The following is an 18,598-nucleotide window of genomic DNA, read 5'->3' as shown; positions in this document are numbered from 1 at the left end:
ACATCCACAGTCTCCAGGGTGAACCCCTCCCAGACCCTTTACCTGGGGTTACATGTCCACAGTCTCCATGGTGACACCCCTACCAGACCCTGAGCCTGGGGTCACACATCCACAGTCTTCAGGGAGAGGACTCCCAAACAGTGCACAGGGTTCACATATCCAAGTCTCCTATGTAAACCCCCTCCAGACCATGCACCTGAATTCACAAGTCCACAGTCTCCAGGGTGACGTCCCTCCCAGACCCTGAACCTGGGGTCATATGTCCACAGTCTCCATTGTGACACCCCCTGCCACAACCTGCATCTGGGGTCACATGTCCACAGTCCACCAAGCACAGTCCTCCCCAGATTTGTACATAGGGTCACATGTCCACATTCTCCAAGTGACCCAACCTCCCTGCCCCTGTACTGTGGTACCACGACCACAGTGATCAAACCTCACAGACCTGGCACCTGGGTTCTCAGGTCCACGGTCTCCATGGTAAACCACTCCCAGACCCTGCACCTGAGGTAACATGTTCACAGTCTCCAGGGTCACCCCACTTCCCAGACCAGGTCCCTGGGGACATATGTCCACAGTCTCTCGGATGAGCCCCCTCCCCAGACTCTGCACATGGGATCACACATCCGCAGTCCCTGAGAGACCTCACCTCCCAGACCCTGGGATCACATATCCAGTCTCCAGGGCAACCCCACTTCCCCAGACTCTGTACCTGGGGTCACACTTCCATAGTCTCCAAGGTGATCCCCTCCAGAGCCTGCACCTGGGTCATACTTTCACTGTCTCTATGGTGGCATCACTGCCCAGACACTGTACCTGCGGTCACATGTCTACTGTCTTCAGGGTGAGGACTCCCAATTACTGCACATGGGTTCACATATCCCAAACTCTCCTACATGACCCCTATCCTGTCCCTGTACATGAGGTCACACATTCACAGTCTACAGGGTAAGCCTGACTTCCAGACCCTTTACCTGGGATGACATGTCCACAGGCTCCAGGGTGAACCCTCCTCATCAGAACTTTTAGCTGTGGTCACACATCCAGTCTCCAGGGTAACACCCCCCCAGGCCCTTTACCTGTGCTCACACGTCCACAGACTTCAGGGTGACCCCACCACACCAGTCTGAGCACGGGGAATCACATGTCTACAATCTCCAGGGTAACCATTCCTAACAGACCTACACCTGGGGTCACATGTTCAGTTTCCAGGTTGACACCCTCCCAGACCCTTTTCCTGAGATCACACATCTTCAAATCCCAGGGTGTCCTTTCCAAGGCACTGTACTTGAGGTCACATATCTAAAGTCTCTACTGTGACTATCCTCCCAGACACTGAAATTAGGTTCACATGTCCACAATTTCTAGGCTGACACCCTTTCCCAGGCCTTGTACCTGGTTCACACATCCACAGTCTCCAGCTTGACGCCCTTTCCCAGACCCTGTGCCTGGTTCACACATCCACAGTCCCCAGTCTGATGCCCTTTCCCAGATTCTGTACCTGGGGTCATACTTCCGTAATATCCATGGTGACACCCCTGCCCAATTCTGCACCTGGTGTCACATGTCCAGTCTCGAGTGGACCCTGCACCTGGGTTCATACTTCCACAGTCTCTAGTGTGACCCTCCACCCAGACTCTGTACCTGGGGTCAAATATCTGCAGTCTCTGGTGTGGCACCCCTTACAGACCCTGTGCCTGCAGTCACACGTCGACAGTCTTCAAGGTGACCCACCTCCAAACACACAGCACATGGGGTCAAACATGCACAGTTTCCAGGGTGACACCCCTGCCAGACACTGAACCTGGAGTCACACATCCACAGACCAGGGTGAGGACTCCCAAACACAGCACCTGGTTTCCCATATCCAAAATCTTTTATGTGACCCCCCCACCAAATCCTGCATTTGGGCTCACATGTCCACAGTTTCCCGGGACACTCCCAGACCCTGTACCTGAAGTCACATGTCTTCAGTCCCAAGGGTGACCCCTCCCAGGCACTGTATTTGGGGTCACATGTCCACAGTCTTGACCATCCTCCCAGGCCCTGTACTTGGGGTCACATGTCCACAATCCCCAAGTGACCCCACCTGCCAGATCCTGTGCCTGGAGTCACATCCACTGTCTCCAGGGAAACAACACCTCTCAGACCATGCACCTGGGGTCACACGTTCACAGTCTCCAGGGTGACCCCTTCCTGAACCTGCACCAGGGGTCACATTTCCACTGTCTATAGGGTGGCACATGTACCCTGGAATAAGACGTCCAGAATCTCCAGGGTGACCTCCTTCCATAACCTGCACCTGGGGTAACATGTCCAGAGTCTTCAGGCTGACACCCTACCCTAGACCATGTACCTGGGGTTACATGGCCACAGTCACCATGGTAAACCCCCTCATAGACTCTATGCCTGAGGTCACATCTCCACCATCTACAGGGTGACCCCCTTCCCAGATCATGTACTTGGGGTCTCATATCCAGTCTCCAGCCTGACTCCACCTCCCAGACTCTATACCAGGGTTCAAAACTACACAGTATCCAGTATGACCCCACCTCCAAGATGCTGTATCTGGGGTCACACATCTGCAGTTTCCAGGGTAACCATCCTCTCTGGCCCTGCAACTGGGGTTACAGGTCCACAGTCAGCAGGGTGCCCCACATCAGCAAACCCTGCACCTGGGGTCACATGTCAGTCTCTGGGGAGGACCTTCTTGCCAGATCCTGAACCTGGGGTCACACATACACAGTCTCCAGGGTGACCCCACCTCCCAGACCCATCACCAAGGGTCACAGGTCCACAGGCTCCAGGGTGACCCCTTTGAGAAACTTGTACCTGGGTCACAGGTCCAGAGTCTCCTTGGTGACACCCCCACCATGATCGGGGGTCACATTTCTAGTTTACATAGTAACCTCCCCTCCCAGACCCTGCACCTGAGGTCACACCTCCAGAGCCTCTGGGGTGACAAACCTCCCAGACCCTGTACCTGGGGTCACACCACCACAGCTTCCAGGGTGACTGCACCTCACCAGTACTTGTACCTTGGGTTACATGTTCACAGTCTCCAGGGTGACCCCACCTCATCAGAACTTTTACCTGTGGTCACACCTCCACAGTCTCCAGAGTGATCACCACTCCCAGATGGTGAACATCTGGTCACACATCCATAGTCTCCAGAGTGACACCACCCAGGACACTGAACCCGTGGTCACACATCCACAGATTTCAGGGTGACCCTACAGTACAGTCCGATCACCTGAGATCACACATCCAGTCTCCAGGGTAACCTTCCCTCACAGACACTACACCTGGGGTTACATTTCCCCAGTTTCTACTGTGACCATCTTCCCAGACCCTGTACCTGGGGTCACATGTCAACAGTCTCCAGGGTGATACCATCCAGGACACTGAACCTGTGGTCACATGTTCACAGACTTCAATGTGACCCCACAACTACAGTTTGAGCACCTGGGATCACACATCCACAGTCTCCAGGGTAGCCTTGCCTCATAGATACTACACCTGGGGTTAAATTTCCACAGTCTCTGCTGTGACCCTGCTCCCAGACACTGTATGTTGGGTTACATGTCCACAGTCTCCAGGGTGACAATCCTCCCCACATCCTGTCTGGAGTGACACATCCACATTCTCCAGGCTGACCCAACCTCCCTGACTCTGTACTGGGATATCACAATCACTGTCTCTAGGGTGACCAAATCTCCCAGACCCTGCACCTGTATTCTAACATCCACAGTCACCAGAGTAAATCCCTCCCAGACCCTGCACCTGAGGTAACATGTCCACATTCTCCAGGGTGACCCCACCTCCAAGACCCTTTACCTGGGGTCACATGTCCACTGTCTCCAGGGAGACCACACCTTGCAGACTATGCACCTGGGTTCACATGTTCATAGTCTTCAGGGTGACCCCCTCCCGAACCTGCACCTGGGGTAACATTTGTACTGTCTATAGGGTGGCACACACCCCCAGACATTGTTCCTGGAATCACATTTCCAGAGTCTCCAGGCTGACACCCCAGCCCAAACCCTGTACTTGGGGTCACATTCTCCAGGGTGAACCCCATACACACATATGGAGTGTATGTGAGGTCACATGTCCACCATGTCCAGGGTGACATCCTTCCAAAACTATGAACAATGGGTCACATGTCCCATCTCCAGCGTGAACCCACCTCCCAAAACCTGTACCAGGTTTCAAAACTCCAGTCTCCACGGTGATCCCACACACCAAACCCTGAACCTGGGGTCACATGTCCACAGGCTCCAGGGTGACCCCTTTGAAATACCTGCACCTGGGTCACATGTCCAGAGTGTCCTTTGGGACTCCCCTCCTAGACTCTGTATCTGGGGTCACATTTTCAGTTTCAAGGGTAAACTCACTCCCAAACCCTGCATACGAAATCACACATCCACATTTCACCAGAACTTGTACCTTGGGTCACATGTCCAGTCTCTAGGGTAACCCCACCTCATCAGAACTTTTACCTGTGGTCATATCTCCACAGTCTCCAGGGTGACCACCATTTCCAGATCCTGAACATCTGGTCACATATCCATAGTCTCCAGGGTGACACCACCAAAGATGCTGAACCTGTGGTCACATGTCCATAGGTTTCAGAGTGACCCCACAACACTGGCCCAAGCACCTGAGATCACATGTCCACAGCCTCCAGGGTAACCTCCCCCTAAGTCACTACACATGGGATCACACATCCACTGTTTCCAGGATAACAGCCTCCCAGACCCTGTACATGAGGTCACATGTTTTCGGTTCCCAGGGTGACCCCTCCCAGACACTGTATTTGGGATCACATGTCCACAGTTTCTACTGTGACCATCCTCCAAGACATTGTACCTGGGCTTACACATTGACAGTTTCCATCATGATGCCCTTTCCCAGGCCCTGTACCTGGGTCACACATCCACATTCTCCAGGGTGACTCCCTTCCCAGACCCTGTGAAGTGAAGTGAAGTTGCTCAGTCATGTCTGACTCTTTGCAACCCCATGGACTGTAGCCTACCAGGTTCCTCCTTCCATGGGATTTTCGAGGCAATAGTACTGGAGTGGGGTGCCACTTCCTTCTCCAGGGGATCTTTCCTGTACCTGGGGTCAAATATCTGCAGTCTCCAGAGTGACACCCTCCCAGACCCTGTACCTGGGTTCTCACATCCATGGCCTCTACCAGGCCCTGAACCTGAAATAACATGTCCACAGTCTCCAGGGTGACCCCACCTCCCAGACCCTGTACCTGGGGTCACATACATAGTCTCCAGGGTTACCACGCCTCCAAGACCCAGTACTGGGTTCACACATCCTCAGTCTTCAGGGTGATCCCCTCCCAGACCCTGCATCTAGTGTCTCATGTCCACAGTCTTCAGGGTGACCCCCTTCAAATGCTGCATCTTGGGTCACACGTCCACAGTCCTCAGGATGAAAACCCTGCCCAGACCCTGTACTTGGTTCACATGGCCACAGTCTCATTGTGACCTCCCTCCCAGGCACTATACCTGGTGTTAAATGTCTGCAGTATCCACAATGACCCCCTCCCAGACCATATACACGGGTCACATATCCACAGTCTCTAGAGTCAGCCTCTTCCCCAGACATTGCCATTTGGGTCACATATCCACAGTCCCCAGGGTGACTCCACCACTTAGACCCTGTACCTGAGGTCCCAAGTCAACAGTCTCCAGGGTTACCCCAGCTCTCAGACCCAGCTCCTGGGTTCACATCCATAGTCTCAAGGTGACCCCCCATCCAGACCCTACACCTGTGGTCACATGTACATAGTCTCCAGAGTTACCCCCTCCCAGGCCATATACATGTTATCACAAGTCTACAGTCTCCAGGGTCAGCCTCTTCCCCAGACACTGCATTTTAAGTCACACATTCACTGTCCCGGAAATGAACCAACCTCCCAGAACCTGTACCAGGGTCTCCTAGGATACCCCACCTCACAAACCCTGTATCTGGAGTCACACATCCAAAGTCTCTAGGGTACCCCACCTCCTAGACCCTATAACTGGGGACAATGTCCACAGTATCCAGGGTGATCCACTCTCGACCCTGGACCTTGAGTCACTTTTCCACAGTGTCTATTGGTGACATCCCTCTTCAGACACTTACCTGGGGTCACATGTCCAGTGACCCCACCCACCAGACTGAGCAAATAGGATCACATATCCACAGTCCAGGGTAACCCTGACCTCCCAGACTTTATACCTGGAGACACATGTGAATAATTTCCATGTTAACTCCCTCCCAAACCATGCTCCTGGGTTCAATGACCACTATTTCCAGCATGATCCCCTCCCGACCCTGCACCTGGGGTCATATTTCCACAGTTTCAAGGGTGACACTTCTCTCCAGACCCTGTACCTGGGGTCACACCTGCACAGTCTCTGGGTAACACCACACCCCAGACCCTGCACCTGGGGTCACATGTTCCATTCAAGTTGCTGCAGAGGAATCAGGCCTTATCTCGAGTTCAGGGGGAACTCAGTGCTGTTTAGACTTGTGGCAGGAAACTCGAGGTTCCACTTGAGTTGCAATGGGGATCTCGGGATTCCTCTTCTGAGAGGTGAGGGCGAGGGTGGGGGCAGGGGCTGGGGCAAGGGAGAGGGCGAGGGTCCTATCTTATTGAAATGATGTGTGGCTACTAACTAGTGCTGGCAAGGGACTACTCTTTCCTTGTGGTCCGGGTCAACTCTGTAGTTGCGGGGGTTACAATTCTCTCCAATGGTGGTGTGTAAGCTCTTCTCTCCTTGTGATATGAGGTTCATCTGTACTAGCAAAAGAGGGATCCCTCTCTCCATGTGATGTCCAGTGGTCTCCTATCAAGTTGTGGTGGAGGGCTCCTCTCGAGGGGTGAGGCTGTGTCCTCTCCAGTTGGGGTGTGCATGTCTCTATGGGGGAGGTCCTCTCTACTTTTGGCTCTATAGATTCCTCACTAACATTAGTGGGATTGCTGTTCTCTAGTTGTGAGGGACTCAACTAGACTTCGTTTAGGGAGCTCTTCTCCATTGGAGGCAGAAGGTCTTCTCTCTCAGTGTGATATCCTGGGGAACACCACTCTAGGTTTTTTTTTTTTTTTGATGGTTTATTTTTTCTTTTTCTTTTTTTTTAAATTAATTAATTTATTTTTTAAAATTTTATTTTATTTTTAAACTTTACATAATTGTATTAGTTTTGCCAAATATTTGCCTGGGGAATCTGCTTCAGTTTTGGCTGGGGAGCCACTCTGTCATTTGGTCCAGTGGCCCCTTTTTTTGTTACAGCCTAGGGATCCTGTGAAATTTCAGCAGTGAACTCAGGGTGCCTCTTGAGTTGCACCATGTGACTCGGGGTTCATTTAAAGTTGTGGTGGAGACTCTTATGGAGCTGCAGTGGGACAGATCCTATCTAGTAGAGATGTGCAGGCTGGTCCCTGTCTAAGTGCAATGTGTGGGAGGCTACACTCTAGATGCAGCATGGGCTCCACTCTAATTACAGTAGGGGTGCATTCTTTATTTGCTCTGGTCGGCTCATCTCTAGTTGTCATTTGCAGCCACCTCTCTAGTTGTGGCAGGGTAACTCCTCTTTAATTGTGGTAGTTGGGCTCCTCTCTAGATGTGGTAGAGTGCTCCTTTCAAATTAGGAGTCGGGTGACTCCTCTATGTTGTAATGAGAAGGGGTGTTTTTTCTAGCTGAGATGTGCAGGAAGCTCCTGTCTATTTGTGGCAGGGTGCACATCCTGCTTAGTTGTGGTCTTAGGCTTCCTCTCTTGTGGCGGTAGAATGCTCCTCTCGAATTGTGGTGGGGTAAGCTCCAAGATCACTGCAGATGGTGGCTGCAGCCATGGAATTAAAAGATGCTTACACCTTGGAAGAAAAGTTATGACCAACTTAGATAGCATATTGAAAAGCAGAGACATTACTTTGCCAACAAAGGCCCATCTAGTCAAGGCTATGGTTTTTCCAGTGGTCATGTATGGATGTGAGAGTTGGACTGTGAAGAAAGCTGAGTGCCGAAGAATTGATGCTTTTGAACTGTGGTGTTGGACAAGACTCTTGAGAGTCCCTTGGACTTCAAAGAGATCCAACCAGTCCATTCTAAAGGAGATCAGCCCTTGATGTTCTTTGGAAGGAATGATGCTAAAGCTGAAACTCCAGTACTTTGGCCACCTCATGTGAAGAGTTGAATCATTGGAAAAGACTCTGATTCTGGGAGGGATTGGGGACAGGAGGAGAAGGGGACAACAGAGGATGAGATGGCTGGATGGCATCACTGACTCGATGGACGTGAGTTTGAGTGAACTCCAGGAGTTGGTGATAGACAGGGAGGCCTGGTGTGCTGCAATTCATGGGATCTCAGAGTCAGACACGACTGAGCGACTGAACTGAACTGAACTGAAGCTCCTCTTGGGAATCCTCTGGAGTTGCATCAATGGGCGAGTGCTCTACTTGTGTTGTGATGGGAAACTTGGGGGTCCTCTTATGTCACTGCAGGTGAATCAGTCCTCATGTAGTGTTGAGGTGGTGAACTCAGGGTACTTGTTGAGTTGTGGTGGGAAACTTTGGGTTCTCTCGAGTTGCAACAGGAGTCAGGCCCCCTTTCGAGTTGAGGCGGGTAACTCGGGGTTCCTCTTGAGTTGCATTGGGGATTTCCATGTTCCTCTCGAGTTGCAGCTGGGGAGTCAGGCCTCCTCTCGAGTTGCAGGGGGGAACTCGGGGTTCCTCTTGAGTCACAGCAGGGAATCAGAGGTACTCTCCAGTTTCAGTGAGAAATCAGTGATCCTCTTGAGTTGCAGTGAGGAACTTAGGGTTCCTCTGGAGCCATGGCAGTGAACTCGGGATTCTTCTCGACTTGAGCATTACTCAGGATTCCTCTAGACTTGCGTTGGGGCCTCCTCTCAAGTTCTTCTTGGCATGACTCGTCTCTAGCAGGGATGTGAAGGGTGGCTCCTGTCTTGCTGCAATGTCAGGTGGCTACTCACTAGTTTTGACATTGTACATCTCTACCATTCTGGTAGGGGTCAACTCTGTAGTTGTGATGGTTTTGATTCTCTCTAGTTGTGGTGTACAAGCTCCTCTATACTTCTGCTGTGAGGTTCACCTCTTTTAGCAGAATCAGGGCTCCTATCTATGTGTCATGTCCAGCAGGCTCCTCTCGAGTTGTGATGGTGACCTTGAGTAGCAGCTGACTTGGGTTCCTTTAGACTTATGGTGGAGCCTCCTCTAGAGATACAGTGAGGCAGATCCTCTCTAGTAGTGATGTGCAGGCTGACCCCTGTCTAGTTACAGTGTGCCAGAGGTTACTCTCTAGTTGTGGCATGAGGCTCCACTCTAGTTGCAGTGAAGATCCACTCTTTATTTGTGGTGGGATGGCTATTCTCTAATTGTAATTTGCATACTCATCTCTAGTTTTGGTAGGGGGGCTCCTTTTAGTTGTGATAGTGTGATGGTGTGGTTCCTCTCTAGTAGCAATGTTCAGGGTGGCTTCTGTTTAGTTGTCATGTATGGGTGGCTAAACAACCTGTGGCATGGTGCTCTTCTCTAGTTGGTGTTGGGGGTTAACTTTTACTTGTGTTGGATGAGCTCCTCTATAGTTGTGGTGTGCGGTATCCTCTTGAGTTTTTTTAGGGGCCTATTGTCTAGTTATGACTAGAGAAGTGTGTCTGATACCTCTAGAGTTGCAGTGGAGTGTTCCTCTCAAATTGTGGAGGGGATTTCCTCTCTGGTAGTGATGTGCACAGGCACTCTTTCCAGGTGCGATATTTATGAGCCTGCTCTCTAATTTTGGCACAGCCCCTCCTCTTTAATTGTGGCTTGGGAGCCTCCTCTCTAGTTGAGGAAGGAGAGCTTCTGTGTAATTTCATTGTATGGGAATGCTCCTCTCAAGTGGTAAAGTTCAAGGGGCTGCTGTCTAGTTGTGCCGAGGTTACCCTTCTCTGATGTTGGTAGGGGGGGTCTGCTCGACTAGCACAGGTAGTGTGTCTCTATTTACTGTGGAGGGGACCCTCTTGAGGTGCAATGTCCAGGATCTCCTCTCCAGCTTTTGTGGTGGGTCACTCTCCAGTATTGTCAGGTGGGCTCCTCTCTCGTGGCCATGGGCTTCTCTTGAGTTATGGCATAAGCCTCCTCTCAAGTTCAGGAGGGGACTCGTGGCTTCTTTCTAGTTGCCATGGTGCCTCCTCTGGGGGATCTCTGTGGGGAGTATGTTCTCTCTACTTGTGACATTTGGGTCTCCTCACTAGTTTACATGGCTCCACTCTAGTTGTGAGAGTATCATCTCATGTTACTTCAGGGATCTCATCTCTATTTGTGGCAGAGAGTCTTCTCTCTAGGTGCAATGTGCCAGAGGACACCTCTCTAGTTTTGCTAGGGGAATCTCCTCCAGTTCTGTCAGGTGGATCCTCTGCTTTTCACCAGGGGCTCTTTTCTTGTGACAGCATATGGCACCTGTCAAGTTGTGGTTGGGGACTCGGGGTTCCTCTCAAGTTGGGACAGGTGATTTAGTGTTCCTTTAAAGTTTTGGTGGGGCCTCCTCTCGAGCTGCATGGGGCAGCTCCTCCCTAGTAGAGATTAGCAGGGTGGCTCCTGTCTAGTTGTGGTGTGTGGTAGGTTACTGTATAGTTATGCTTGGGACTCCACTCTTGTTTCAGTTGGGTCAACTGATGTATCTGTTTCAGCTCCTCTCTAGTTGTGGCAGGGGCAGGGGGTGCTTATCTTTAATTGTGGTATGGGTGTTCCTCTCTTGTTCTGGTTGAGTGCTCCTCTTGAATTGTGGAGGGGTAGGCTCTTCTTGGGAATCCTCTGGAGTTGCATCAGGGGGCTTTGGTTCATCTCGAATTGTGATGGGGAACTCGAGATTCCACTGAAGTTACTGCAGGGAATCGGGCCTCCTCTTCAGTTGAGGGAGGGAACTTGGGGTTCCTAACAAGTTGCGGCATGGAACATGAGGTTACTCTAGAGTTGCAACAGGGGAGTGAGGAATTCTCTGGAGTTGTGAAGGGGAACTCGGGGTTCCTCTTGAGTTATGGTGGGAAACTCGGGGTTCCTCTTGAGTTGCAACAGTGGACTCAGAGCTCCTCTCGAGTTTTTGCAGGGGGAATTCAATGTTCTCCTCAGGGCATGGCAGGGAACTTGGGATTCCTCTCATGTTGGGGTGGTACTCGGTGTTCTTCTTGACTTGTGGTGGGGCCTCCACTTGAGTTGTATTTGGGTGACTCATCTCTAGAAGGTATGTTCAGGGTGGCTCCTCTGTTGTTGCAATGTGTGGGTGTCTACTCACTAGTTTTGGCATGGGACTTCTCTAGTTAGGGTCCGGGTCAACTCTATAATTGCGGTGGGTTCAATTCTCTCTAGTGGTGGTACAAGCTCCTCTATAATTGTGGTGTGAGGTTCATCTATATTAGCAGCAGATGGGCTCCTGTCATGTGTGATGTCCAGCTGGCTCCTCTCGAGTTGTGTTGGAGGGCTCCTCTCAAGTTGTGTGGCTGTGTTCTCTCTGGTTGGGGTGTGAATGGCTCCATGGGAAATATACTTTTTACTTTTGGCACTAGGAGTTCCTCACTGATATTAATGGGATTGCTTCTGTTGAGTTTTGAGGGACTTCACTCAACTTACTTTAGGGAGCTGTTCTCTATTTGTAGCAGAAGGGCGTCTCTCTAGGTATGATATCCTTGGGGACTCCTATCCAGTCCTGCTGGGGGAATCCACTTCAATTTTGGCTAGAGACCCCCTCCGTCAGTTTGGCCTGTTGCACCTTTTATTGTTGCAGCCTAGGGCTCCTGTCAAATTGCAGCAGGAACCCGGAGTGCCTCTTGAATTGCAGCAGGTGACTCAGAGTTTCTTTAGAGTTGTGGTGGAGCCTCCTCTTGAGCTGCAGTGGGGCAGATAATCTCTAGTAGTGATGCGCTGGTTGGCCCCTGTCTAAGTGCAATGTGCAGGAGCATACTCTATAGTTGTAGCGTAGGGCTCCATTCTAGTTGCAGTGAGGGTCCACTCTTTATTTGTGGTAGGTCGGCTCCTCTCTAGCTGTCATTTGCAGACTCCTTTCTAGTTTTGGCAGGGGGTCCTTGTTGTGGTAGCTTTGCTCCTCTCTAGTTGCAATCTTCTCAAATTGTGATTGGGATGACTCCTCTCTGGTTTTGATTAGAAAGGACACTTTTGCTAGTTGCAATGTGCAGGAGGCTACACTCTTGTTGTGGCAGTGGGAATTCTTTTCAGTTGTAGCATGATGGGCCCCTCTCTACTCGTGGCAGGTGGCTTCTGTATAATTGTGATGTGTGGGTATGCTCCTCTCTAATGGCAATGTTCGGGGGGAGGGGGCACTTAGCTCTAATTGCAGCAGTGGTCTCTAGTTGTGGTGTTGGCCTCCTCTTTTGTTATGATCTGTTTGGGAGTTCCACTCTAGTTTTGATGTGCATGGTCACTTTTTCTGATTATGATGTGTGGGGCGGGCACCTATCTACGTTTAGCAGGTGTATCCACTCTAGTTGTGGCAGTGGTTCTCCACTCTAGATGTGATGTACCGGAGGGGTTGGGCACCTCTCTATTTACAACTTTGTGTTACTCACTATTTGTGCCTGAGGGTCAACTGTCAAGTTGTGGCACGTATTCAACTCTAGTTTTGGCGTTTGGGCTTCTCTCAAGTTGTGTTGTGCTGCAGTGGTCCTCCTTAATTGTGCTGTGCCTGGGGAGGTCCTCTCTAGTTGTGGAGTGGGAACTCTTGTCTTGTTGCATCATGTTGTGTGGCTCTTCTCTAGCTGCAGTTTGCTGGCTCATCTCTATTTGTTGTTTGAGGGGCTACTCTCTAGGAGTGGTGTGGAGCCTCCTCTCTCGATGTGGTGTATGAGATTGCTCCATTCTATGGGCAGGGTGTGGGGCCTCCTTTCTTAATGCTGTGTCTGGATGGGTTCCTCTATTGTTGAAATATGTGGGTTCCTCTCTAGTTGTGGTGCAGGACTCCTGTCAAGTTGCACTGGGGGAATTGCTGCTCCTCTTGAGTTGAGGTGAGGCCTCCACTTGAGTTATTGGTGTAGTGGCTCCTCTCGAGTAGCAATGTGTAGGGTGGCTTCTGTTTAGTTGCGATGTGTGGTTGGCTAAACTCCCTGCAGCCTGGGGTACTCTCTAGTTGATGTTGGGTGTCAACTCAGTTGTGTCGGATGGGCTCCTCTCTAGTTGTGCAGTGTCCTCTCAAGTTTTGTTAAGGGGGCTTTTCTCTAGTAAACGTGTGTGGGGGGCACCTCTAGTGTTGCAGTGCACTGTTCCTCTTGAATTGTTGAGGGGGTTTCCTCTCTGGTAGTGATGTACACAGGCATTCTTTCCACGTGTGATATTTGCGAGCCTACTCTCTAACTTTGGCATGGCCTCTCCTCTTTAGTTGCGGCATGGGGCAGCTCCTCTATAGTAGAGATTAGCAAGCTGGCTCCTGTCTAGTTGTGATGTGTGGTAGACTACTGTATTTTTATTGCATGGGGCTCCACTCTAGTTGCAGTGGAGTCAACTGACTTTTTTTTTTTTTCTGCTCATATATTCTTGTGATGTGCAGACTCCTCTATAGTTGTGGCAGGGCGGGGGAGGTCTCCTCTTTAGTTGTGGTATGTGGCTTCTTTTCTTGTGGTGGAGTGCTTCTCTCAAATAGTGTTTGGGGTGGATCCTCATGGGAATCCTCTGGAGTTGCATAAAGGGTCTTGGGGCTCATCTTGTGTTGCTTTCTCACACCCTTGCACACACTTTCACGCTCTCACACAACCTCACACACACTTGCACATTTTTGCACATCCTTGCATGTTCTTTTCATGCCCTCACACACCATCAGATGGCCTTGCACACTCTCGCATGCCCTCTCCCTACCTCCCATGCTCTCACACGTCCTTGCACACCTTTGTACATTCTAGCACACCCACCCATGACCTGGCATGTCCTTTCAGGAAATCTCACTCCTTTGTACATTCTGGCACAATTTCAAACACCCTTGCACATCCTCACATAAACTTGCATGCTCTTGCACATCCTCACAGGCTCTAGCAAGGCTTCACACACTCTCATGGCCTTGCATGCTCAAATACCCTAAGACACCCTCCCGTGTCCTCACACAAAGTCACATGCCCTTGCACACCCTCTCAGGTACTTGCTTGACGTTGCACATCCTTGCACCTTCTTGCAAGCCCTCCCATGCCCTCTCATGCCCTCGCATGGTCTCATATACTCTTGCAAGACCATGCATGCCTTCACATGCACTCACACGTCCTTGCACACCATCACATGGCATTGCATGCTCTCACACGCCCTCGCTTGCCCTTGTATGTTCTTGCATGGACTCGCCTGCTCCTCTCCCCCATGCATGCTTTCACACTCCCTCACATGGCCTAGCACACTCACGCATGAACTCACACAACCTTGTAAGATGTTACATGTCCTAGCATGTCATCACAAGGCCTCACGTGACCAAGATGCTCTCACACGCCCTTGCACCCACTAGCTCATCTTTGCAAAACCTGGCACTCCCTTTCATGTTCTCTCACACCATCACACTCTATCACATGCATTTGCACGTCCTCACATGCCCTTGCATGGTCTTGATGCCATCACACATCTTCGCATGTCCTCAAATACAATTTCATGGCCTCACTTGGCCTTGCATGGCCTCGCACACTCTCGCATTCCCTCCCAAGCTTTTGTATGTCCTCACATGCCCTCACACATCCTTGAACGCCCTTGCATGTTCTCCCATGCCCTGCCATGCTCTCATACATCCTTGCATGCCGTTGCACATCATAGCATGCCCGCCCACACCCTCGCACATCCTCAATCACCCTCTCAGAGAATCATATGACCTCACATGCTCTCACACATTCTCGCACACACTTGCACACTCTAACACAAACTCGTACGCTTTTGCAGGTCCTCACACACTCTCACATCCTCTCGAATGGCCTCACACGCCCTTGCACACCCTCTTATGTCCTTGAACACTCTCATATGGCCTCACACCTCCTCACACATCCTCGCACACCATCACAAGACCTCGCATGCACTTGTAAGTCCTCGCATGTTCTCCCATGCTCTTGCATGAGCTTGCACATCCTTGAACGCTCTTCCACACCTTTGCACATCTTTGCACGCCCACACATGTCCTTGCAAACTCCCACATGACCCTGCACACACTTGCACATTCTTGCATGGCATCGCACCCCTTCAGAAGCCCTCACATGAACTCTAACACCTTTGCACACCTTGGCACACTCCCACACATTCTCACAAGTCCTCGCATGCCCTCACAAACTCTAGCATGCCCTCACATGCCCTTGGACACCCTCATACAAATTTGCATGCCCACACAGGCCTTTGCACGTTCTTGCACGAACTGGCACACCATTGCAAGTCCTCGTACAAACTTACATGCCCTTGCATGTCTTCTCATGAAATTGCACACCCTTGCACATCCGTGAATGCTCTCACATACTCTCGTACAGCCTCGCATGTCCTTGCATATCCTCATATGCCCTCAAATGCCCTTGCACACCCTTGAATGCTCTCACATGGCCTTACATCATTGCACATCCGCACAAGCCCTAGAACACCCTTGCATGACTTCACATGTCTTCACAGGCACTCACATTTCTCTCATATCCTCGCACACCCTCGCATGCCCTCGCACGTCCTCGCACACTGTCGCATGTCCTTGTTCAGACTCACACATCCTCACATATGCTCGCATGCCCTCCCACACTCTTGCACGTGCTCTCACATCCTCACACACCCTCACATGGTCTCATACGCCCTCATATGCTCTTGCATGCTCTCACAAGTCTTTTGCACTCCCTTGCATGCTCTCACACCTTCTCCCATGCTCTCAAATGCCTTTGTATGCTTGTGCAAGCCCTTGCATACCATCACATGCTCTCCACCCTTGTTGCATGCTCACACGCCCTCACTTACCTTCCCACCTCCTTGCATTCTCTGACAAGGTATTGCACAGCATCACATGACCTGACATGATCTTGCATTCTCTTGTATGTCCTCACATTTCTCGCATGTACTCGCATACACTTGCAAGCCTTCTCATGGCCTTGAACTCCCTCACTCACCCTCGCACTCCCTAAAACGACCTCACCCATGCTGGCACATTCTCGTACACTCTTGCAGGTCCATGCATGCTCTCACATGTCCTTGCACATCACCATATGCCCTCACATGCTCTTGCACATCTTCACATGCCCTCACACAACCTCATACACTGTTGAATGCCCTCTCACATCCTTGCATGCTCTTGCATGACCTCAAAAGCCCTCGCATGCCCTCACATACACTTGCATGCCCTAGCATGCCCTCTCACGCAGTCACATGTCCTCACATGTCCTCACATGTCCTTGCATGATCTCATATTTTCTTGAATGCTCTTGCACACCCTCACACGGTCTGGCGCATCCTTGCACACAATTGCACACCCTCACATGCCCACACATGCTTTTCCACGCTCTCGAATGCTCTCACACGTCCCCACATGCTCTTACACACCCTCACATGACCTCATACACCTTTTCACCCCCTTGCCCCTTCTCACATACCATCGTATGGCCTCTCACGCCCTTGTGTGCTCTTGTATGGCCTCACACAAACTCGCACATCCTCTCATGCTCTCACACGTCCTTTCAGGCTTTCACACCCTCACACACCTTCCCACCTCCTTGCATGCTCTGACAGGGTATTGCACACCCTCACACTACCTGACATATTCTCTCATCCTCTTGTATGTCCTAGCATGCAATTGCACACCATAGCACGTCCTCACAAGCCCTCACACACTCTTGCATGCCCTCAATTGCCCTTGCATACCCTCACAAGTCCTCCCACACTTTTGCATGCACTCGCACACTGTCACCTGCTCTCTCATGACCTCACACACTCTCCCACATCATTACACATCCTTGCATGCCCTTGCACACTCTTTCATGTTCTCGCATGTCCTCGCACACTCACACTCCCTTGTATAGGCTCGCATATCCTCACATGCCCTTGTACATCCTCGTATGCTGTCACACACTCTTGGACATCCTCACATGCCCTCATATGGACTAGCATGTCCTCGCACACCCTCACACACCCTTGCACACTCACACGTCCTAGAATGCTCTCAAATGCCCTGCACACACTCGTTTCTCTTACACGGCCTCACACAGCCTCGCACGTCCTCACACAAATCCTTGCATGCCTTCCCACACCTTCACAGGGCCTTGCACACTCTAGAACTCCCTCTTATAGCCTCATATATACTCACATGCCCATGCAGGTCCTTGCACGCTCTCTCACTTCCTCGCACACTCTCGCTTGCCTTTGCCTTCTCTTTCATGACCCTGCATGCCCTTGCACGTGCTTGCATACCCTTTCACAGTCTCGCACAGCCTCACATGCACTTGCACATCCTTACACACTCTGGGACGTCATCAAACAACATTGCACACTCTTGCACATATTCCCATGCCCTTGCACAATCTTGCATGGACTCACATGCTCTTTATGCCCTCCCATGTACTCACCCACTCTCTCACATTCTCACACACACTCATACACCTTCGCACAGGGCTGCACATCCTTGCACTTCCTTGCATGCCCTTGCAAGCTCTCACATGCCCTTGAACGTTCTTGCATCCTCTCACATCCCCTCGCACATACTTGCACACCATCACACAGCCTTAAACATCCTCTCACACCCTTGGATGCTCTCAAAAGCACTTACACTCACACGTGTATCTCACACAGCTACATACCTCCTCACACACACTCATACACCCAAGCACATCCTCCCATGACCTAACATGTCCTCAAATGCTCTTACACACCCTTTCATGCCTTCATGCTCTCTCACACATCGTGACACTCTCTTGCATGTCCTCGCACACCCTCACATGCCCTTGCATACCCTTGCACTCACTCCCACACCCTCGCATGTCCTCAAACGTCCTCAAATATTTTCACACGCACACACGCACACTCTTGTATAGCCACACAACTCCTTGCATGCTCTTGCACACACTTGAATGCCCTAGCACCTTTCCCCATGCCCTAGTACCTTTCCCCATTCCCTAGTACATCCTCAAATGCCCACACATACTCCTGCATGCCCTCGCACTCTCTTTCACAGTGTCGAACACTCTCACACATCCTCACACACCCTAGTATGACTTCACATGCTATTGCACGGCATTGCACACCCTCGTGTGTTCTTGTACACTCTTTCATGTTCTCTCATACACTCACACACCCTTGCACACTATCATATGGCCTTACACTCCCTCGCATGTTCTTGCACCCTCTTGCAAGTCCTCGCACGTTCGCACATGCTCTCACAAGCTCTCCCACGCCCTTGTTCACTCTCACACGTCTTCACATGCCCTTTAACGCTTTCACATGTCCTCACATACACTTGCACACCCTCACATGCTCTTGAATGTACTTACACACATTCACACACCCTCACATGACCGTGTATTCCCTAGCATGCTCTCGCCCGTTCTCACAGATCCTCACACACTCTCATATGTTCTAGCAAGCCCTCACATGCCCACACAAACCCTAGAATGCCCTTGCCACAC

This window comes from Bubalus kerabau, chromosome 5 (assembly GCF_029407905.1).
Source record: "Bubalus kerabau isolate K-KA32 ecotype Philippines breed swamp buffalo chromosome 5, PCC_UOA_SB_1v2, whole genome shotgun sequence".
Taxonomy (NCBI): domain Eukaryota; kingdom Metazoa; phylum Chordata; class Mammalia; order Artiodactyla; family Bovidae; genus Bubalus; species Bubalus kerabau.
This window is presented reverse-complemented; position numbering follows the sequence as displayed.